This window comes from Pristiophorus japonicus, chromosome 23 (genome assembly GCF_044704955.1).
Source record: "Pristiophorus japonicus isolate sPriJap1 chromosome 23, sPriJap1.hap1, whole genome shotgun sequence".
NCBI lineage: Eukaryota > Metazoa > Chordata > Chondrichthyes > Pristiophoridae > Pristiophorus > Pristiophorus japonicus.
The window spans coordinates 63,884,353-63,905,637 of NC_091999.1; the positions used below are offsets into that span (position 1 = coordinate 63,884,353).

A 21,285-nucleotide genomic window follows, 5' to 3' on the forward strand; every position below is an offset into this window, starting at 1 on the left:
GCTGAAGCTCCTGTCTGGAAGGCCGATAGTGAGCCGTGAGACCAGCCCAGGAGTAGGAGGAAAGGGCTGGCTTGCTACAATACAACGTCCGGAGGGAGAGGAGGAGAGCTGAAAATTTCAACAACTTTATTTACTTCTACAGAGAGTTGGAGAGAGTGGGAAAAGAGCAACAACCTGTGTGGAAGGAGGGAGATTCGACAACATTCTACAGGTGGTTGTTGGTGCATTCCCCGAAATGCATTGTTTTATTGGTGGGTGGAGAAAAGAAGATTTTCTTCGAGGCCCGGAACATCGCGGGGGTGTGTGTGTGGAAGTGTGTGGTGGTCTTGCTCACAGCTAGGCCCCACACACCACTGAAGCACCCCTCCCCCATTGCCTAGCCTGGGATAGCTGGAGCAACCTTGCTGAAGCTTCACTAATCACCCTATTAAACATCGTTGGGCGTGTGTGCCTGGGTGGCTCCAGCTGTCCTAGATGAAGACATCTTCTCCTCCCACCCGAAGACCATCCCATAAGACTGTGCCTTGCTTTGTTTTCCATCATCTAGGGAGTGCGCCCCAGAAAAACACCCACCAATCACTGTGAGGGGAGACCTGCCCTCACAGCTTCCCTCTTTCCCACCCCCCACACTCACTCTGTCTCTCCCCTCTCTCTCTGAGAGCTCCTTTCCTCCTTAATTGGAAAAACAATTAAGACAACTGAGCAGAGGGAGCAAGGCCCCTCCCCAATTGTCAACTAGGGGAGAGGTGTACCTCATTGAGAGCTCCTCTGCTCATAAATTCAAACGAGGCCAATTTAAGACCATTAAGGCCTGTGACTCTGGGGTGGGTGTTGCCATTAAAGGGACCCCGTGATGGCGACTCCATCCACGCCGGTGGCAGGGCTAGCTAAGACTTATGCGCAGGCGGTGTCTGCATCCACGGCGCCTCCTGCGCCACCTGCTGCCCTGCCACCATTCAGACTAATTTCTAAGAAAAACGGGGTCAAGAGCTACACTCACCCCACAATGAGCATTGAGGAGTGCGTGCGTGTGATGGCTGGGGTAGTCGGCCCCTCGGCCATTGTCGCAGCCTCCAAGATGACTGGGAAGGCCGTATTCTTCCTGGGGTCGGAGTGGGCGGTGTCCCTGGCCCTTGAAAAGGGGCTCACTATGCGCGGGACATTCCTGCCGGTGGACCCTCTCGAGGCCACCGCGCAGAGGGTCATCATTTCAAACGTCCCGCCCTTTGTTCCCGCTGAGCTCCTCCTCCCTCACCTGCACCAACTGGGGGAGGTAAGGTCAGGGCTCAACCCCATACCGCTCGGCCTCAGGGAGAACAGTCTGCGCCATGTGTTCTCCTTCCGCCATCAGCTCGTTGTCCGGCTGGCGCGGGAGGAGACAACAGAGGGCAATTTTAATGTGGTGCAAGAGGGGACTGCCTACCGCGTCTTCTGGACGTCGGATGGCGTGCGGTGCCATGCCTGTAGGGAGATGGGGCACGTTCGCAAGAACTGCCCCGCCTCCAAGACAACCAAACCACCGAAGGCAGCCAAGGCTGGCGCCGCCGCCACCCCTCCCCCTAGTAGCGTCCGCGTGCCGGGAGCCATAGGTGCGCGGGCATCGTCGGAGGCCTTTGTTTTCACGGCCTCTGGCGGGGGGGAGGGAGAGCGTCCGACCGGAAAGAAGGCGCGGAAGAAGGCGAAACATCTCGAGGCGGGTCCCCTCGGTGCGCCAGAAAGTTTGACCACGGCGCTCAGCCCAACCCCGTCACCGGCGAGCGCGGGGTGCCCTGAGCCCTTGCATGAGCCCTTGACCAATACCGCAGAGGGGCTCGGGCGCGGGCAAGATAAGAAAAAGGGGTGGGGCGGAGCGGGAGGCCTCGGCAGACATGGAGGTCTCCCTGCCTCCGCGCACCCCCAGGAACAAAAGGAGGCGCCGCTCCAATGAGGCGGAGGGGGAACAACATCCCTCCGCGGAGGAGTCGGTGCCTGCCGCGTGTCCCGCGTCCCCCACCAGCGCCCCCAAACAGGCCGTAGACGGGAGGAATCTGTCCCCGGGGATGGAGGGTCAGTCGAGGCTGCCCAGCCTCTGCCTCCCGTGGATGGCGTGGAAGATCTGCCTGTCGTGGGGGGCGTGGGGCCAGCGGAGGAATACGATGCCGCCGGGTCGAGCGTCCCGGGGACTGAGGCGGGTGGGGCCGAAATGGCCGAACCTGAGCCCGCCCAGCTATTAACCAACTTCCCCGGGATTTTCTCGACTCAGCAGAAATACACAGTATTAACAATTTTAACGATTCTGTACACGCTGACCAGAGGGTGGCGGCGGGGAGGGGGAAGAACAACAATCCTCGCCCCCTACTTTGGAGCTGGGGTACTTGGAGGACCTGGAACATTTCTTTGACCAGGTCTCTCCGTGTTGCCCGGTTCCTGGGGCGGAGGAGGAACCCCTTCTGCTGTCGCTTCCTGACCCAGCACCACTTTTAAAAGAGCCCAGTGCGGACTGCTCGGCCGACGATCCTGGGGGTGGGGTCGGGGCAGAGCCAGGGTCGGATGGAGCGGCCGGGCCGTTTGCTGTACCTCGTGCGGTCGACGGGTCGGCTGCTGGCAGCGACCTCCGGAGGGGGACGGGGACTCGATGGGGGACTCGGGAGAAGATCTCGAGTCCATCGCCAGTGAGGCGGTGGATCTCCTCGTGCCCGCCGCTGAGACCCTCCTCATTCCTGCAAAGGAACTCCGGGACTTTTTGGTCCAGAGCCGGGGTCGCCGCAACCGAACCCATCTGTCCCGGGAAAGATGATCCGAGCCGGGGCTGCTCGTCACGTCCATCCGTGCCGCCACTAAAACCATGGCCGCAGGCGTGCCCTTATCAAAAGCGCAAGGCCTTGAGCTGCGCCGGCTCAAAGGGTTCCTCGCTGGGCTGCTGAAGGAGTGGAGGTCAACAAAAGACTCCACTCCCCCCCCCAAAATAGGTTAGGTAGAGGTTGCACTCTGCTTTTGTCATGAAGATAACCATAGCCAGCCTCAACATCAACGGCGGCAGAGAAGCACACCGTAGATTTAACAATTTTTCGCTCCTGCGGGAGGGGAAATATGCGGTGTGCTTCCTGCAAGAAACCAACACCGTTCCGGGAGACGAAGCCACGTGGCTCCTGGAATGGCAAGGAGAGGTCCGCATGAGCCACCTCACCGCCACTTCTAATGGGGTGGCCATCTTGTTGGCCCCGCATTTTCAGCCGGAGATCTTGGGGGTCGAGGAGCCCGTGCCAGCCGCTTGCTGCACGTCACGGTTTGCCTGGGGGACGTGCAGCTCCATCTCGTGAACGTGTACGCCCCTCAGCCCGGACTGCAGCAAATGCGCTTCTTTGAAGAGGTGTCCGCTCTTCTTGGCTCCGTCGACGTCGGCGACTGCATTGTCCTCGGGGGAGATTTTAACTGCACCCTCGAGGCGAGGGACCGCTCCGGTGCCCCGCAAAGCATGACGGCGATGGAGAAGTTGAGGGACTTCTTGAGGCTATGGTGGGACGTGGGCAAGGCTCACTTCCACGTCTTCTTGTGCTGAAATATTGCTTCCTCTGACTTGGATATGGCGTTATATTAGAGTCTCATTCAGCGCTTTACCCACCCGGCAAAAGTCCAATCCATTAAATATTTCGGTCATGACCCAGCACCCTCACATAAGATCCACCGCTTCACTCACTCCCTGTCACAACACCCAAACATCCCTTCCACTGGTACATTCAGTTCCTGTCCCACCATCCACACGTCCCATACATTGGTTCTTTCTGTACCTGTGCCAAACAGCACACGTCCCATCCGATGATTTCATCAGTCCTGACCAACACACCACAAGTCCCATTGGCTAGTTCATTTCATCCTGACACATTTCACACGTAACTGTTTGAGACAGCTGTTATTGCACTCAATCTGAAATATAAATTCCCTGTTTTTTTCTTCCCTGCAGTGAACTTAGTGACAATAATGATCCTGTCTCGACGAAGGTGCGGTCTCTCCAAGTGTGTCAGCCGTTACCTGGTGGCAATGGCAGCGGTGGATCTACTGGTCGTTATCCTCGACCTGATATCCAGGCAGATTCCTATTCGTTATTCAACAGCTTTTGAGTTCATGTGGGCCATGAAAGTGTGTAATATCCATGCCATCCTGCTTTACGCAGTCACAGACTGTTCCGTCTGGTTCACAGTTGATTTTACCTTTGATCGATGTATAGCCATTTGTTGTCAGAAGCTCAAACCCAAATATTGCACCGAGAAAACGGTGACTGGGGTTGTGGGAACAGTGAGTGCGCTGTTCTGTGCACAGAACACTTTCTGGTAGTTTATGTTTGGAGGTATGTATCAGATTTCCAATAATCCCTGGTTTTGTTTTGTTATATGGGATGTCTATGCGTCACTAGCATGGGCAGTAATTGAATTCCTTCATTATATTATTACACCGTTTTTCCATTTGTTCTGATTCTTCTGCTCAATGCTTTAGCTGTCAAACACTTTTAGTATCGAGCAGAGCTCGTAGGCGACTCCGGGCCCACATTAGTGGGGAGGGTCCCAGTGACCCAGAGATGGAGATGCGAAGGAAATCCATCATTTTACTCTTTGTTATATCCGGCAATTTTATCCTCTTGTGGGCAGTGTTTCTGTGCTCTTCTGTGGTTAATCGATTGTATTCGTTAAAATTTCTTTCTGCATATCTACCTGATTATATACAGGAATTGGGATTTATGCTTCAGCTCCTGAGTTGATGCATCAACACATGTATTTATGCTGTGAAATTCAGAGAGGAGTTGAAGAATGTGGTGAAATATCCCTTTACTGTAATTTTTAAATGTATTAAATAATAAGAATCACACAATGTGTTGGGCGGGTGTTCTGCTCAATCCGCTCATCTCTGTGATACACACACAGTGAGGCCTGTTTTCATCTTTCACCGCCCGGATTCAGCGACTAACAAAAATGATAGAGGTGGGGAAGTCCACGGGGATCAGTACAGCTGGGCCCCTGCAGGTTTTAACCCCGCTAAGACCTCTGGTGCGGCCTGGAACAGGTTTATAAAGCTCCCGACCGCCAGGCTCGGGTCTGATGTGGTTACCCAAAGGCGTGGGGAACGTGTCTCTGTTACTGTACCGTCCACGGGCGGAAGGGCCGCTCAGTCCCAGCACTCCCAGGGAAACCACGGTGGAAATGGCCTGGGACCAAACAACAGCCAGGGAGGGAGGCTTTCAAAGGCTCAAAGCTCAGTGCTTTCAGCCTTTTACAGGCTCCTTATGTTTTTCTCCCAGTGGGGTTTAACCTGAGCAGCCCCAGCGCCTGCTGATAGCGACGAATCCTTCTTTCAGATAATCTACCTTTGGGATTAAAGGGTCTCCTGCAGACGGAGTATGTCCCAGTGACATTCACCACTGTAACGTTCCTTTGTAAATCTGCCTGAATAATGCAGTGATCTGCAGGATGAAGTGATGCCCGCAAATTAAACTCAGCTCCTCCTCACTCTCTGTAAATTCTCCTTGCTAAACATAGCCCATAATATACAGTGTTCAAAGAGGGTGGAAACGAGTTTGTTGCTAGGTATTACTGTACCTGTGAAGTAATACAGCGGTGAAACCCCCATGACACTGTGCCTGAGCATTGTGACATCACAGACCTGCCCTTCTCACCAAGCCCTGGTCTGTTGTTGACCCACAATCGGATTTCAGACATCCCTTCTCCTTCACCCATCACCTTACATAGAGTTACTTAACTTCTGCAACATAGAAAGAGGTCATTTGGTGGCCACCGCTGCACGTTGGTCTGAGCCTGTTTCTTGTGGTTTCCCTGGGGGATCGTGGAGTCAGCAGCCCGACTGCCTGTAGACTGCAAATTTACAGAGCGACCTTCCCACCCCGTCCCCTTTCGGCCCAGCACACCATGCCAGAGTTTACTGTATCACCACATCCTGATCTTAAACGGAGGGCACAAAGAGCGTGTTAAACTTGGGAATGGGGACCGAGTGGGATTCAATGGTAAGTCCTGGGTGAGTCTGGCTGAGTATTAGCTGTAAGAAGGGAAATTTAGTTTAAGGTTTTGAATTGAACTTAGAACTTTAACAAATGTAGTTAGCAGAAACTGCCTGTTAGTGGTAGTTAAATATCAGTCAGCTGTAAGTGTTAGTCCTCAATATGTGCTAATTAATGCGAGCAATGGGCATGGAGCTGAGACAACTTGTGTGTGGCTCCAAAGGTAAGAATAAACACTAACTGCTGATGCACAATGTGTTCAGCACAGTGATATTAAACGGAATTTGGAGAGAATTGGAATGGGAACAGTGGTGGAAGGAGGTGCTGCTTTGGTCTCCAAAATACAGCAGGTAGATGAATGTTTGGTGAGTATTGCCTTTTTCTCGAAGCTTGGTCTAAACTAAGACCTGGGAGCAATAACAACACTTAATTAAAATAATAATTTAACTATATAACCTAATTAATTAATAGAATTATAAATAACCGTTTGAATAAAAACTAACTATTTAAATTAATTCAGTGTGTAAATAAGCAAATACATTTTTAAAAAATAACTAAAGATGGCAGGGTAGGCAATGAGTCAAGACTGCAGTGTGTGAGAGTTTGTGGACAGCAAATCTGTCCCGCATTTCCACATCTGCAGGAAATGTCTCTGCTTTATTCTCTCTGGCTCAGGGTAATTGGGCTGGAGTGCGAGTTCGACACATTCTGAAACACACAGGAGAAGTGATTTCTGGATAGTTTAATCCAGAAAACATTCACACCCCACAGAAAAGCGCAGGTTCAGGAAAGTCCGTGGCTGGATGGGTGCCATGTAGCGAGAACTGAGGAGAGGCTGAGAATGAGACACTGCTCCTGTTCAACAGGTAAGATATACTCGTTACCTTTAACGAGAAGGATACAGATTGAGTGGAGGACAGCCACAATACATACCAAGGTACGTGGCTCAGAAGGTTGTCCACAGGCAGAGATAGGTAGAAATATTAAACAATTACTTTGCATCAGTATTTATCGGGGAGACAAAAAGGTGGACATGACATCGGATGATATTAGAAATGAAATAACTGCATTTAATAAGAACAAAAGGAAAATATAATTTAAACTAATCAAACCGAAAAAGGATAAAATGCTTGCTTCGGACGAATTACATCTTGGGAAGAGATAGCAGAGGCATTAATAAACATATTTAATATTTCGTTAGAATAAGGTGCAGTGCCGGAGGATGGGCAGATACCTAATGTAATACCTATTTTTAAGAAGGGAGATGGAACGTGTCTGAGGAACGATAGCCCAGTCAACTTAACATCCTTGGTAGGAAAAATAATGGAATCCCTACTAAAGGAGAAAGTGGAAGAACAACTAGAAACCAAAAATGAATAGTCAGCATGGATTATAAAAGGGAAAGTCTTGAATTGACCAAATTCTTTGAATTTTTCGAAGAAGTAACAGATAGCGTAAACTAACGTAATGTAGTAGATGTAATTTATCTAGATTTTCCAAAGGCCTTCGATAGGATACCCCATAATCGACTGAAAGGGCAGATCACAAATCTTAATTACAATTAATAATAATAATTGGGATGTTTTGAAATGGAGTTAACAGATTTTTAAATGGATTCCACAGCCTGATTATCAGACTGTGAAAAGCATGTGTGGGAAGCCTTCCGCACAGGGTCAGATGTTCCAATTCATAGACCAAAGGCCTTGGGAGCTGGGCACAGACACAGATAACATAGGATTTGAATTCTATAACAAAATACAAGTTAAATAAAAAGAATCATAACAACATGTATCCTGAATTACCAATTAAACATATAGAGGCCAGATTGGAGGAAGCAACCTACCAGATAATCATGTATTCATTAATCAGCACGTATTAATTGTAACTTGCATAATTATGTAATGCTATAATCTGAAACTGTATAAAATAAGATGTCTCTGGCAGTTTCTCTGAGCATTCCTTCAAGGATAGCTCCCCTGTTGGCTTGTATCTTTTATTAATAAAAATTGCATTTACTTTAAGGCTAACGGACTCCGAGTGGTGATTTGAAGTTAACCCTAACAACTTGACGCAGTCAGCAGGATCTACTGGACGGGCAGATTAGACTCAAAAAGCCCACCAACCTAACAACGAATGAGTAGAGAATTACCTTGAGGAATTCTCCTCGCAAAGTAACCAGATCCAACGAATCTGAAGCAGAGTCTGTGCAGCCAGTAAATCCAGTTGAGGGGTGCGTCAGGACAAAATAAGTAAATACATGTGTCGGGAGAATAAGTACGTATACGGGATATCGGGGTAAAAGCCTCGGTGTAAATGGTTCCGCTTAAGTAAAGATGTTAAAACAGGAACTGGGGAAAAAGCCCCTGTGTAAGAAATGGCAAAGGAATCTGCTGAGGCATTTGGAGGGGTGATGTATAAATCACCAGAAGAGTTTCTGAGAGATAAATCTGAAAAGCTTAAGAAGATGGTTAAGGCAGGATATGATTAAGCTAAAAAGAGCAGTTTAACAGCCGGAAAGATGAATAGAAAGATACCCGAAGGTGAGATGGACAGAAAAAGTGACAAAAGACAAGAGGATGTAAGTATAAAAATAGATATAGATGACAGAAGGGAATGGACAGAGGAATTTGCCCCAAATTTGTATCCCCACACTAACAGGGTTATGATTAGGAGCAGAGGAAAATAAAGGATTCATTGGGGCCAGAAGACTAGCTTAGTAGAAATTTTTCCGAAGACCATAATAAAAACTGTTACTGACTACCTTAAGTGAAGTATTGATCCGAAATTAGAGCCGGCCAAACAATAAGCTTTGTTGAATGAAGAGAGAACTTTGTGAATGTCTGTCTTTGAATGAAAGTTATTGAGTGATTTTTGACTGCGGAATATTTGAGGTGGGAATTAATGAATTTTTCATGTGTCTGAAAGCCTGCTTCAGAAAGTGGTGGAGCTGTCTATTGTTTTGGCTCCACCCACTTTTTCAGACAGAGTGAAAGTTTTTTTTAACCCTTTGCAGTGTTGTCCTGTATGAGGGAAGTTTTAAGAAAGTATGAACCTAGAATTGAATTACATTTTAATTTAGAAACCCAGTTGTGTATTTATTCGGAAGATATGTTCTGGAGCTCGGAAATGCACAAAGGACAGATTTGTCAAGCAAAAGATAAAAAATGCATGTTGGTTTAAAAGAAAATTACTGGGGAAGTACGCCCCATATTCCTTTGTGTAAACACTTGATGAAAAAGCTTCTAGCTCAGTAAAAATATTTTTAAATAAATTGTGTAAAAAATGTTACCTGAATATTGTAAACCAGGGGAATAAACCTTGGGAAATTGCGTGGTAGTTAAACCTGGAACAGAAGTAATGTTGTTATTTGACAATGTCCAGCATGAAATGTGACCTGTGAGCATAAATTGAACAGCCAGAAAAAATTAGCCACAAGACGAAAGCATTGTAAACATGATTGCTAGACACAATCCTGAGAATAGCTAGTGACACATCAGGAGCAAGGGAGTAACACAAGCAGCTGAGACACAAAGAAGGAAGAAAGAGGAGATCTATAGCAAATGACGTATTAACTGTACAGGGACATCTCTAGTAGGTGCACCAGATATACAGGTGATCCAGGCAAGTGTAGATAGTTTGAGGGGAACAACGGATTTACTAATCAGGAAACAGACCAGGATTGGGATAGAATCTTCACAGTTAGGATCCAAAACATCCAAAAAAATGCTACAGGGTGTATCCGTATTGGAAGGCCATGCACGAACAATTAACGAGCTAAATAAGCAGGAATTGAGAGGACGATGCCGAGGACAGGAAAAGAGACACATGTCATGCCTATGGGAGGTGGATGATTGGTCAGGTGAGACACAATGTGGATCAGATACAAACCGGGCAAGTTACAGATTCAATAAATAGCACCCAGTTAAAAGAAATGGCACAGCACACTGGGCCATTAGATGCATGCACCCTGAAACATAGAAACATAGAAACATCGAAAAAGTTTGCAAGAATAGACCATTCGCCCCTTCAAGCCTGCACCAACATTCAATAAGATCATGGCTGATCATTCACCTCAGTACCCCTTGACAGCTTTCGCACCACACCACTTGATCCCATTAACTTAAGGGCCATATCCAACTCCCTCTTGAATATATCTGATGAACTGGCATCAACAACGTTCTGCGGAAGAGAATTCCACATGTTAACAACTCTCTGAGTGAAGAAGTTTCTCCTCATCTCGGTCCTAAATGGCTTATCCCTTGTCCTCAGACTGTGACCACTGGTTCTGGACTTCCCCAACATCGGGAACATTCTTCGTGCATCTAACCTGCCCAGTCCCGTCAGAATGTTTCTGAGGTTCCCTCTCATTCTTCTAAACACCAGTGAATACAGACCCAGTCGATCCTATCTCTCCTCATATGTCAGTCCTCCCATCCCGGAAATCAGTCTGGTGAACCTTTGCTGCACTCCCTCAATAGCATGAACGTCCTTCCTCAGATTAGAACAAAACTGAACACAGTATTCCAGGTGAGGTTTCACCAAGGCCCAGTACAGCTGCTCTATTAAAATCCCCAAGATATGGGGCCAACATGCTATTTGCCTTCTTTCTGTCTCCTGCACCTGCATGACAACCTTCAATGACTGATGTACCATGACACCCGGATCTCGTTGCACTTCCCCTTTTCCTCATCTGCCGCCATTCAAATAATATTCTGCCTTCGTGTTTCTGCCACCAAAGTGCATAACCTCACATCTATCCACATTACACTACATCTGCCATGCAATTGCCCACTCACCTAACCTGTCCAAATCACCCTGCAGCCTCTTAGCATCCTCCTCACATTTCACACCGCCATCCAGCATATTGTCATCTGCAAACTTGGAGATATTATTCAAAATTTCTTCATCTAAATCATTGATGTATATTGTAAATTGCTGGCGTCCCAGCACTGAGCCCTGCGGCACCCAACTAGTCACTGCCTGCCATTATGAAAATTACCCGTTTATCCCGACTCTCTGCTTCCTGTCTGCCAATGAGTTCTCTATCCACGTCAATACATTACCCCCAATACCATGTGCTTTAATTTTGCACACCAACCTCTTGTGTGGGACCTTGTCAAAAGTATTTTGCAAGTCCCACTACACCATATCCACTGGTTCTCGTTTGTCGACTCTACTAGTTACATCCTCACACAATTCTAGAAGATTTGTCAAGCTTGATTTTCCATTCATAAATCCATGCTGACTTGGACCAATCCTGTCACTGCTTTCCAAATGGGCTGCTATTTCATCTTTAAAAATTAATTACGACATTTTCCCCACCACTGATGTCAGGCTAACTGGTCTATAATTACCCGTTTTCTCTCTCCCTCCTTTTTCAAAATGTGCTGTTAGATTAGCTACCCTCCAGTCCATACAAACTGATCGAGAATCGATGGACTGTTGGAAAATAATCACCAATGCATCCACTATTTCTAGGGCCACTTCCTTAAGTACTCTGGGATGCAGACCATCAGGCCCCGGGGATTTATTGGCCTTTAGTCCCATCAATTTCCCTAACACAATTTCCCACAAATAAGGATTTTCTTCAGTTCCTCCTTCTCACTAGCCCCTCGGTCACGTACCATTTCCAAAAGATTATGCGCGTCTTCCTTCGTGAAGGCAGAACCAAAGTATTTGTTCAACTGGTCTACCATTTCTTTGTTCCCTATTATAAATTCACCTGAATCTGACTGCAAGGGACCTACGTTTGCCTTCACTACTCTTCTTCTCTTCAAATATTTATAGAAGTGTTTATGTTCCCAGCAAGCTTCCTCTCATACTCTATTTTCCCCCTCCTAATTAAACCCTTTGTCCTCCTCTGCTGAATTCTAAATTTCTCCCCGTCCTCGGATTGATGCTTTTTCTGACCAATTTATATGCCTCTTCCTTGGATTTAACGCTATCCTTAATTTACCTTGTTAGCCACTTTTGAGCCACCTTTCCCATTTTATTTTTACTCCAGACAGGGATGTCCAATTGTTGAAGTTCATCCATGTGATCTTTATATGTTTTCCATTGCCTATCTGCCGTCAACCCTTTATGTATCATTTCCCAGTCTATGCTAGCCAATTCATGTCTCATACCATCGAAGTTACCTTTCCTTAAGTTCACGACCCCAGTCTCAGAATTAATTGTTTCACTCTCCACCTTAACAAAGAATTCTACCTTATTGTGGTTACTCTTCCCCAACGGGCCTCGCACAACAAGATTGCTAATTAGTCCTTTCTCATTACACATCAAGCAGTCGAGGATGGCCAGCCCTCTAGATGGTCCCTCGACATATTGGTCGAGAAAACCATCCCTAATACACTCCAGAAAATCCTTCTCCACCGTATTACTACCAGTTTGGTTAGCCCAATCTATGTGTAGATTAAAGTCGCCCATGATAACTGATGTACCTTTAATGCACACATCCCTACTTTCTTGTTGGATGCTGTCAGCAAACTCACTACGATTGTTTGGTGGTACACAACGCCCACTAGCGTTTTTTTCCCTTTGATATTCCACAGATCCACCCACGTGGAATCCACACGAATGTCCTTCCTGACTATTGCATTAATTTCCTCTTCAACCAGCAATGCCACCCACCTCCTTTTCCTTTGTGTCTATCCTTCCTGACTGGTGAATACCCCTGGATGTTGCGTTCCCGGCCTTCGTCAACCTGGAGCCATTTCTCCATGATGCCAATTGCATCATATTCATTAATTGCTGCCTGTGCAGTTAATTTGTCCACCTTATTACGAATACTCCTCGCATTGAGGCAGAGTGCCTTCAGGCTTGTTATCTTAACACACCTTGTCCCTTAGAAGTTTGCTGCAATATGGCCCTTTTTGATTTTTTCCTTTGGGTTTATCTGCCCTCCACCGTTACATTTCTGCCCCCAAAGGTTCCCATCCCGCTGCCATATCAGTTTAACCCCTCCCCAACAACATGAGCAAACTCTCCCTCGTGGACATTGGTTCTGCTGAGGTGCAGACCATCCGGTTTGCACAGGTCCCAGCTCCCACAGAACGGTTCCAATGTCCCAAGAAATTGAATCCCTCCCTTCTGCAAAACACAGTCATCTGAACTATCCTGCGATTCCTACTCTGAAAAGTGGTAGCTCTCCCTGAGATTGCTACCTTTGAGGTCCGATTTTTTAATTTAGCTCCCAGCTCCCTAAATTCAGCTTCTAATTCCTCAGACACAGAGAGTCAGACTCAAACACATAAAGAGCACTCTAAAGACAGAGAGTGAGAGGCACAGATACATTGCACAATTCCATTTGTTTGAATGTTACAAAGTTAACGACAAATGCAGATTCAACAGAATAGATTTTGGTATAACTGAGCAGGATGGCAGGAAATCGGTTTGAATTTAAAGATTTACCAGGAGTGGGGTTCGAACCCATGCAGGTATAAACCCTTTGGATTTTTCCGTCCAACGCCTTAACAACTCGGCCATCCTGGTTTCGTCAGTATTCGGATTTTGTCTTTGTGAGAATCTGGGCTGCAGCTCCACTCTCACAGACACAGTTTTTCAATGAGCATTTTCGAATATTTATAGTAATATTGACACAGGGGCAACTCTCCTGTTCTTTTTCGAGTAATGCTCTGGGAACTTTCACATCCACCCGAGGGTGCAGACGGAGCTTCAATTTAACATTTTATCCGAAAGTCAACAGCTTCAACAATGCAAAATCCCCCAAGTACTGCATTTGAATGTCAGCCAAGATTATATGTTCAAGTCTCAGGAGTGGGACTTACACACACAACCTCCTTATTCAGTCGAGAATGCTGCCACTGAACCAAAGCCGATACCAAAGTTCACATCCGTATTATTTTCCCCAAGTCTTTTTATAAAGTTTCAGGACATACAGAAGTAATATTCAACATTTTAAAAAAGCTTCATTGTCGTCGGGGTATTGAACGCCTACCTCGCGCGTGAAAGAGAGGGATATTAACTAAAACACGAATGAGGAGCTGACGGGTGTGGATTCTGTCAGTGCAGGAATCGAGCTGAGAACAGAAATGGACACCATGAGAAGTAGACAGACACATTGAGAGACAGAGACAAACCGACAAACAGGGAGAGACAGACAGCGAGATAGAGACAACGTGAGACAGAAAGTGTGAGACTGAGAAGGAGAGGCAGACTGAGTGAGAAAAAGACACAAACACACACACATACAGATATAAAGAGAGAGAGGGAAACAGTGAGAGAAAGACAGTGATAAAGACAGTAACAAGGAGAGAGACAGATGAAGAGTGAGCGACAGATAGAGAGATATAGAGAGATATAAACAGAAAATGATGGAAATACTCAGCAGGTTAGAGACAGGAACTAACAGAGACAGGCAAATAGAGACAGACAGGTCGAGACACAGACAGACAGAGATGATGGGAATGAGAGAGACAGTCAGACAGAGAGACTGAGAGAATCCCACTGGAACAGAACTGGACATCGTGAGAAAGAGACAGACACGTTGAGAGACAGACAAAGAGGGAAACAGGGAGAGACAGACAGCGAGATAGAGGCAAAGAGAGACAGAATGTTTGAGATTGAGAGGGAGGGTCAGTCTGAATGAGAAAACGACTCAAACACATACATACAGAGAGATGTGTTTGTGTGCTCCATAAAGAGAAGGAGGCAAATATGATGCAATGACAGAGACAAAGACAGGGACAATGAAAGAGACAAAGAGGGAGACAGATAGAGAGAAAGACAGATAGAGACAATAATTCGGTTCTGTCTTTACAAAGGAAGATACAAAAAACCTTCCGAATGTACGAGGGGACTGTGCATCTCGTGAGAATGAGGAACTGAAAGGTATCCTTATTGGCGGGAAATTGTGTTGGAGAAATTGTTGGGATTAAAAGCCGATAAATCCCCGGCTCCTGATAGTCTACATCCCAGAGAACTTAAGGAAGTGGCCCTAGAAATAGTGGATGCATTGTTGATCATTTTCCAACAATCTATCGACTCTGGATCAGTTCCTATGGACTGGAGGGTAGCTAAGGTGATGGCACTTTTTAAAAAAGGAGGGAGAGAGAAAGCAGCTAATTATAGACCAGTTAGCCTGGCATCAGTCGTGGGGAAAATATTGGAATCAATCATTAAGGATGAAATAGCAACCCATTTGGAAAGCAGTGACAGGATCGGACCGAGTCAGCATGGATTTATGAAAGTGAAATCACGCTTGACGAATCTTCTGGAATTTTTTGAGGATGTAATGAGTAGAGTGGAAAAGGGAGAACCAGTGGATGTGGTGTATTTGGACTTTCAATAGGCTTTTGACAAGGTCCCGCACTAGAGATTGGTGCACAAAATCATAGGGCATGGTATTGGGATTAATGTACTGACATGGATAAAGAACTGGTTGGCAGACAGGATGCAGAGAATCGGGATAAACGGGTCCTTTTCAAACTGGCAGGAAGTGACTAGTGGGGTGCCGCAGGGCTCAGTGCTGGGACTCCAGCTCTTTACAATATACATGAACGATTTGGTTGAAGGAATAGAGTGTAATATCTCCAAGTTTGCGGATGACACTAAACTGGGTGGCGGTCCGAGCTGTGAAGAGGATGCTAAGAGGCTGCAGGGTGAATTGGACAGATTAGGTGAGTGGGCAAATACATGGCAGATGCAGTATAATGTGGATCAATGTGAGGTTATCCATTTTGGGGGCAACAACACGAAGGCAGAATATTATCTGAATGGCGGAAAACTAGAAAAAGGGGAGGTGCAGTGAGACCTTGGTGTTATGGTTCATCAGTCACTGAAAGTGGGCATGCAGGTACAGCAGGCGGAAAAGAAGGCAAATGGTATGTTGGCCTTCGTAGCTAGAGGATTTGAATATAGGAGCCAGGAGATCTTTCTGCAGTTGTACAAGGCCTTAGTGAGGACACACCTGGAATATTGTGTTCAGTTTTGGTCTCCTAGTCTGAGGAAGGACGTTCCTGCTGTTGAGGGAGTGCAGCGAAGGTTCACCAGACTGATTCCAGGGATGGCAGGACTGTCATATGAGGAGAGATTGGATCAACTAGGCCTTTAATCACTGGCGTTTAGAATGATGAGAGGGGATCTCATAGAATCATATAAGATTCTGACGGGAATGCACAGGTTAGATTCGGGAAGAATGTTCTCGATGTTGGGGAAGCCAGAACCAGGGGACATAGTCTTAGGATAAGATGTAGGCCATTTAGCAGTGAGATGAGTAGAAACTTCTTCACTCAGAGAGTTGTTGACCGGTGGAATTCCCTGCCACAGAGAGCTGTTGAAGCCAGTTTATTGGATATATTCAAGAGAGAGTTAGATATGGTCCTTACGGTTAAGTGGATGAAGTGGGATGGAGAGGAAAACAGGAAAGGGTAACTGAAAGAATGATCAGCCATGATAATATTGAATGGCGGTGCAGGGTCGAAGGGCCTAATGGCCTACTCCTGCAGCTTTTTTCTATGTTTCTATGTTTCAAAAACAGAAAATGATGGAAATGTTCATCAGATTAGAGACAGGGACAAAATGAGACAGCAAAGACACGGACAGGGAGTGCTGCACTTGAGTGTTTGCCAAGATGATAATGCTCAAGTCTCAGAAGTGCGACTTGAACACACAAACACCCGATTCAGTCGAGAATGCTGCCACTGAAACAAAGCCGATACAAAAGTTCACAACCTTATAATTTCCCCCAAGTCTGTTTTATAAGTTCCAGGACATACCAAATTCATGGTGATGATTTCCACAGACAGGTGAACATACACAGAGACATATATAGAGATAGACAGACACAGAGACACAGATAACCAAAAATTTGCACGCACCAACGGGCATGCACAGATGCCTTCTTCATCTCGAGGGATAGACAGGCTGAATCACTGTCGCAACTTTGACTGATGTTTGCGATTTTTGAAACGGATGTATCGTGAATATTGCAGATTAATAAAAATGAGAAAAAAATGTCAGTGTTGAAAGGTGTGGGACGTTATTCCATCGATCTTAGGATCAGTTTGGCAGAGAACCGGTTAAATTGTGAAATGGAATGAAAAATGCTGAGAATGGTAGTCGGCAGGATTCGAACATGCGCGGGATAACCCAATGGATTTCTAGGCCATCGCCTTAACCACTCGGCCACGACTACTGTGTCGCTGCCTTTTCAAACGTTACTCAGAAAAAACTCAGTCATCCATCTCTGTGCAGCAGACGGCCAAAGACGCCTGAAAAATTCTCCGTTTGCTAAAAATCTGGACCAGGCAATCTCCTCTATCTGTATTTTTACAGTTCGATATTGCTCTGGAACTTTTTAATCTGAATCTCTTCCAAGAAACAGAAGTAAAATTCTTAATTTTGAAACAACTGCCTACCCGTCGGGGAATTGAACCCCGGTCTCCCGCGTGACAGGCGGAGATACTCACCACTATACTAACGAGGAACTGACGTGTACTAGTTCTGCCAGAGCAGTAATCGAGCCTCTGTGAACAGAACTGGACACCATGAGAAGTCAACAGACACATTGAGAGACAGAGACAAACCGACAAACAGGGAGAGACAGACAGCGAGATAGAGACAACGAGAGACAGAAAGTGTGAGACTGAGAAGGAGAGGCAGACTGAGTGAGAAAAAGACTCAAACATATACATATACAGAGATATGTGTGTGTTTGATCTATCAAGAGAGAGAGAGGGAAAGAGTGATAGAAAGACAATGATAAAGACAGTTACAAGGAAAGAGACAGATGGAGAGAGAGCGATAGAGACTGAAACAGAAAATGATGGACATACTTCTCAGCTTACAGGCAGGGACTAACAGAGACAGGCAAAGACATGGACAGACCGAAATGATGGGAAAGAGAGAGCCAGTCAGACAAACAATCTGAGAGAATCCCATTGGAACAGACGTGGCACCGTGAGAAAGAGACAGATTGAGAGACAGAGACAAACAGAGAAACAGGGACATCCAGAGTGAGTCAGACTGAGAGAGACAAAGACTCAAACATACAAACACATACACAACTCTCTGAAGAGAGAGAGAGGGAGAGACCGAGCGACGCAGATACATTTCACAATTTCATTTCATTATCGGTTCAGAGTGTCACATTGTTACAGAAAATTGCTGATTCAACCGATGAAAATCCGGTCTCACTGATCAGAATGGGAGGAAATCCGTGTTAAATTAAAGAGATACCAGGAGTGGTGTGCGAACCCACGCGGGAAAAATCCATTAAAATTCAAGGCCAACGCCTCAACCACTCGGCGATCCTCGTCCTGTGAGAGCCGGCATTCCGTCTCTGTGAGAATCTGGGCTTCAACCCCGACCCCACATACAAACACATACACATCGGCTTTCAGTGAGCATTTAGGAACATTTTTAGGAATATTGAGACGGGGGCAACTCTCCTATTCTTTTTCGAGTAATGCACTGGGAACTTTCATATCCACCCGAGGGTGCAGACGGAGATTCAATTTAACATTTCATCCGAAAGTCAACAGCTTCAACATTGCAAAATTCCCCAAGTGCTGCACTTGTGTGTTTGCCAGGATGATAATGCTCAAGTCTCAGAAGTGCGACTTGAACACACAAACTCCCGATTCAGTCGAGAGTGCTGTCACTGAACCAAAGCCGATACAAAAGTTCACAACCTTATTATTTCCCCCAAGTCTTTTTTATAAGTTCCAGGACATACCAAATTCATAATGATGATTTCCACAGACAGTTGCACATAAACAGAGACATATATAGAGATAGACAGAAACAAAGACACGCACACACATAACCAAAAATGTGCACGCACCAACGGGCATGCACAGATGCCTTCGTCATCTCGAGGGATAGACAGGCTGAATCACTCTCGCAACTTTGACTGATGTTTGCGATTTTTGAAACGGATGTATCGTGAATATTGCAGATGAATAAAAATGAGAAAAAAATGTCAGTGTTGAAAGGAGTGGGACGTTATTCCATCGATCTCGGGATCAGTTTGGCAGAGAACCGGTTAAATTGTGAAATGGAATGAAAAATGCTGAGAATGGTAGTCGGCAGGATTCGAACATGCGCGGGATAACCCAATGGATTTCTAGTCCATCGCCTTAACCACTCGGCCACGACTACTGTGTCGCTGCCTTTTCAAACGTTACTCAGAAAAAACTCAGTCATCAATCTCTGTGCAGCAGACGGCCAAAGACTCCTGAAAAATTCTCCGTTTGCTAAAAATCTGGACGAGGCAATCTCCTCTATCTGTATTTTTACAGTTCGATATTGCTCTGGAACTTTTTAATATTAATATCTTCCAAGAAACAGAAGTAAAACTCTACGATTTGAAATAACTGCCTCCCCGTCGGGGAATTGAACCACAGTCTCCCGCATGACAGGCGGGGATACTCACCACGATACTAACGAGGAACTGACGTGCACCAATTCTGTCAGAGCAGTAATCGAGCCACTGTGAACAGAACTGGGCACCCGGAGAAGTCGACAGACTCATTGAGAGACAGAGACAAACCGACAAACAGTGAGAGACAGACAGCGAGATAGAGACAACGAGAGACAGAAAGTGTGAGACTGAGAAGAAGAGGCAGACTGAGTGAGAAAAAGACTCAAACATTTCCATATACAGAGATGTGTGTGTGTGATCTATTATGAGAGAGAGAGGGAAAGAATGATAGAAAGACAATGATAAAGACAGTTACAAGGAGAGAGACAGATGGAGAGAGAGCGATAGAGACTAAAACAGAAAATGATGCAAATACATCTCAGCTTACAGGCAGGGACTCACAGAGACAGGCAAAGACATGGACAGACCGAAATGATGGGAAGGAGAGAGCCAGTCAGACAAAGAGTCTGAGAGAATCCCATTGGAACAGACGTGGCACCGTGAGAAAGAGTCAGATTGAGAGACAGAGACAAACAGAGAAACAGGGACAGCCAGAGTAGTCAGACTGAGAGAGACAAAGACTCAAACACACAAACACATACACAACTCCCTGAAGAGAGAGAGAGGTGGAGACCGAGCGAACGCAGATGCATTTCACAATTTCATTTCATTATCGGTTCAGAGTGTCACATTGTTACAGAAAATTGCTGATTCAACCGATGAAAATCCGGTTCACTGATCAGAATGGGAGGAAATCCGTGTTAAATTAATGAGATACCAGGAGTGGGGTACGAACCCACGCGGTAAACAACCATTAAAATTCAAGGCCAACGCCTCAACCATTCGGCTATCCTGGTCCTGTGAGAGCCTGCATTCTGTCTCTGTGAGAATCTGGGCTTCAACCCCAACCCCACATACAAACACATACACATCGGCTTTCAGTGAGCATTTACGAACATTTTTAGTGATATTGAGACGGGGGCAACTCTCCTATTCTTTTTCGAGTAATGCACTGGGAACTTTCATATCCACCCGAGGGTGCAGACGGAGCTACAATTTGACATTTCATCCGAAAGACAACAGCTTCAACATTGCAAAATTCCCCAAGTGCTGCACTTGAGTGTTAGCCAAGATGATAATGCTCAAGTCTCAGAAGTGCGACTTGAACACACAAACTCCCGATTCAGTCGAGAATGCTGCCACTGAAACAAAGCCGATACAAAAGTTCACAACCTTATAATTTCCACCAAGTCTGTTTTATAAGTTCCAGGACATACCAAATTCATGGTGATGATTTCCACAGACAGGTGCACATACACAGAGACATATATAGAGATAGACAGACACAGAGACACACACACACATAACCAAAAATTTGCACTCACCAACGGGCATGCACAAATGCCTTCGTCATCTCGAGGGATAGACAGGCTGAATCACTGTCGCAGCTTTGACTGTTTGCGATTTTTGAAACGGATGTATCGCGAATATTGCAGATTAATAAAAATGAGAAAAAAATGTCAGTGTTGAAAGGTGTGGGACGTTATTCAATCTATCTCAGGATCAGTTTGGCAGAGAACCGGTTAAATTGTGAAATGGAATGAAAAATGCTGAGAATCGTAGTCGGCAGGATTCGAACCTGCGCAGGATAACACAATGCATTTCTAGTCCATCGCCTTAACCACTCGGCCACGACTACTATGTTGCTTCCTTTTTTAACGTTACTCAGAAAAAACTCAGTCATCCATCTCTGTGCAGCAGACGGCCAAAGACTTCTGAAAAATTCTCCGTTTGCTAAAAATCTGCACGAGGCAATCTCCTCTACCTGTATTTTTACAGTTCGATATTGCTCTGGAACTTTTTAATATTCTTCTCTTCCAAGAAACAGAAGTAAAACTCTACGATATGAAATAACTGC

At 45.9% G+C, this 21,285-nt stretch overlaps 1 non-coding gene across 1 annotated transcript; it reads right to left on the minus strand.

The window, feature by feature from the left end:
• Positions 1–13,390: 13,390 nt before the first annotated feature.
• trnaf-gaa (transfer RNA phenylalanine (anticodon GAA)) lies at positions 13,391–13,474 on the minus strand. The gene has a single exon. It is a non-coding gene; the product is annotated as a tRNA-Phe (tRNA).
• Positions 13,475–21,285: the final 7,811 nt, after the last annotated feature.